Source organism: Pleurodeles waltl, chromosome 6 (assembly GCF_031143425.1).
Source record: "Pleurodeles waltl isolate 20211129_DDA chromosome 6, aPleWal1.hap1.20221129, whole genome shotgun sequence".
Taxonomy (NCBI): Eukaryota; Metazoa; Chordata; class Amphibia; order Caudata; family Salamandridae; genus Pleurodeles; species Pleurodeles waltl.
The window spans coordinates 636,470,994-636,474,137 of NC_090445.1; positions in this window are offsets into that span (position 1 = coordinate 636,470,994).

The window sequence follows — 3,144 nt, forward strand, 5'->3', positions numbered from 1 at the left end:
GGTTGAGGGAAATGTAAAAATGCTTTCCATGAGAGAAATTCCTGGTGGTGGATATGTTCATATAACTTGGAGTAGGAGTAATATTTTGTCCTTCACAAATGATAACCTGAAATTGAGAGATAAACCAATGGAGTGGTATATGCAGACAGAGTAATTTGTGAAACTTTCCAAAGATTTGACATTGTGGTTCTGAGTGATTTATGAACTAAGGGTACGTTGCTGCTGATTGGCCTGATAGTGAACCTCCAAGAGATCCAGTGACAAATATGTTGTCTGAAGAGATGATAAAAAAAATTTCAGAATGTGATTGGCTTTTTTTAAAACAAGGTGACCCCTAAAGACATTGATTGGCTGAGGACTGAAAGAACAGCTCAGGAATATAAGGAGTCAATACATTCATAGTATGAGAGATTGTTGCAGGCGTTCAAGCATTTAAGTCGTACTGAAGCCATATAATAAAATATATGAGTCACTGGCTGTTCAGATTTGTTCAGTGATTCAAGCCAGATATAAGTAAAATGATTAAGCAGCATTTGATTGGTTGGCATAACAAGCTGATTGATGAGTTCTTGCAGTATGCAAAATACAGCAGCGATGAATTGGAATTGAAGCAGAAAAAGTTGAAGGACAAGGTGATGCAATTGAAAGCTGCACAAAAAGCTAGTAAGATTCAACACTCTGCAGGGAATACTGAGGGGATTCAAGGAGTGCACCATCAAGAAGGTAATAGTTATCAGCAGCAAGGTAGATGATGTGGTGTTCCTGTAGATCAGAGTGGAATTGTTAATGTCCAGGCCTTGAAAAGAACCAATCTGTGTCATAGTTGTGGCCAATTGGGCCATTGGAGGAGGGAGTGTCCCCTTAATGGTGCAGATAATCAGGTAGTGAGTAATGGAGTGGTGCAAGCGCAATGCAATAACTAGGTTTAAAATCCTAGAGTTCAGAGACCTTGAATGCAAATGTGTCTCAGAGGCAGTAGATTCAAGTTCCACAAGCACTGATGTCCCAGCAACAGACAAATGTTTCGCAACTGAATTCAAATCAGGTAACAAATGTAGATGCAATTCAGTCACAGTTGCCTTTAATTGATCTAAAGTGATGATGACTTTCAGACATTTTTCAGTTAAGATGTCCCAAAGAAGAAGAGGAATGCATGGTAGGGGCTTCCCTTCCTTAGAAGTGGATCAACGTGGTCTATATGTGGATGGTGATGTAAATGGTCCCCATGTGTCATTTCTAGTGGACACAGGTGGCACACGCTCTATTGTCAGAACCGTAGAAGTACCACATTTGCCACTTTCAGTGAATTCAAGCTGTAGGGGTCTCAAATAAACAATTGTCCAAGCCAGACACAGAATCTGTCCCTATAAAAATAGGTTCTTTTGAAGATGGGCATCAATTCGTAGTGTCTGACTCAAGTCCTGTCAGTCTACTTGGACACGACTTACTATGCAATTGAATTGTTTCATCATCTGTAAGTCACGTGGTATTCAGATCCACAAAATGAAGATGCAGCATTTAAAATTGTGAATCAAACCCCAAGTGTCACATTGTACCCAATGTTAACATACAATGACTTACTTGAAGATTTAAAAGATACTGTATCCCCTGAAGTTTGGGAATTTTCAGGAAAAGAGATAGGACTCAATAAAGGAGTTGATCCTATCTAGACAACTGTGAAAAGGAATGCTGTGTATCCAAAAACTCCCTCATATAACATGACACCTGAAACAATTGCAGGAATTACTCCAATGATAGATTCATTGATATAACAGGGAATCCTAAGAGATATGATGGAAAGGTCATGTAACTCTCCTACTATGGGTCTGTGGAAGCCCACTGGAAAGTACTGCATAGTTCAGGACCTGAGAAAAATGAATAAGATAGTTGTTTCATGTCGTCCTGTAGTACCAAATTCAGCAGTGATATTATTCCAAATTTCATGTGAAGCAGAGTGGTTCACAGTGTCAAGCATTCTTCCCCATACCGTTGCATGAGGAGTGCCAGTTTCTCTTCACGTCTCAGTTTGCCTTCATGTTTTGTCTCGGTGCTGAGTTCCACAAGGGTATACGGAGAGCCCTCCTATCTTTAAACAGATCTTATAAAAGAATCTGGAGTCACTTAACATGCCCTACCATTCAGTCTTGGTCCAGTATATTGTTGACCTGCTAGTGGCATCAAACACTAAGGAAACATGTAGGAGAGATACAGTTGTCCTGTTGAACCACTTTGCTGAGATCGGACATAAAGTTTCCCCAATAAATTGCAGTATTGTACGAAAGAAGTCTTGTACTTAGGTCACAACATTGAGAAAGGTGCAAGGAAGGTGTTGCAAGAAAGAGTCTCAGCAATTTTGAAAATGAATCCCCCAAAGATGCAGAAACAAATCAGGATATTTTTGAGAATGGCTGTCTAATGTTTCTAGTGGATTTCAAGGATGTGTCCAATTTGGTACCATTGGATGACAACTGCAAACGTGCATTCACAGAGCTGAGAGAAAATCGCTGTTGTGCACCTGCTCTGGTAGTGCCTGACTAAAATAAATGTTTTCTGCTTTGAGAGGGAGGAATCCATTGTCTCAGTTTTGACTGAAATGCATAGATATGCCAACTGACGTGTGGCATATTTTTCTGTCACTCTTGATCCTGTGTCTTAGGGCAGTTGTTGCAGTGAGTGTTAACATCGAACAGTGCAAAAGCATTTTAATGGGTCACCCTTTGAATGTTTTTTCCCCCACTCAGTGGAATTTTGTTAAACTACACTAAAACCCAGCACTTACAAGTGCGTGTCTTACCCACTATGAGCAAACAATTTTGGCAAATTAGAATATTAGTCTCAAACATTGCAAAGTCAATTATAAAGATGCAAATAATTATAGTACTGATGAAATTAAGCATGACTGTCTAGATGTTACTGACCCTTGCACCAAGCCAAGACCTGACATTCAAGACATTCCCCTACCTGAAAATTATTATGTAATGTTTGTGTATGGCTCCTGTTTAAGAGACAATGATAGTACCCTGAGAGCTGGCTATGCAGTCTGTACAGTCTCAGGTTCTTACAAAAGCATGTTATTTTTCGGAACTGCTAGGTGACAATTTTCACCAGTAGTCAGTATGGCTTTGGTGTTGTTAATGATTTTGG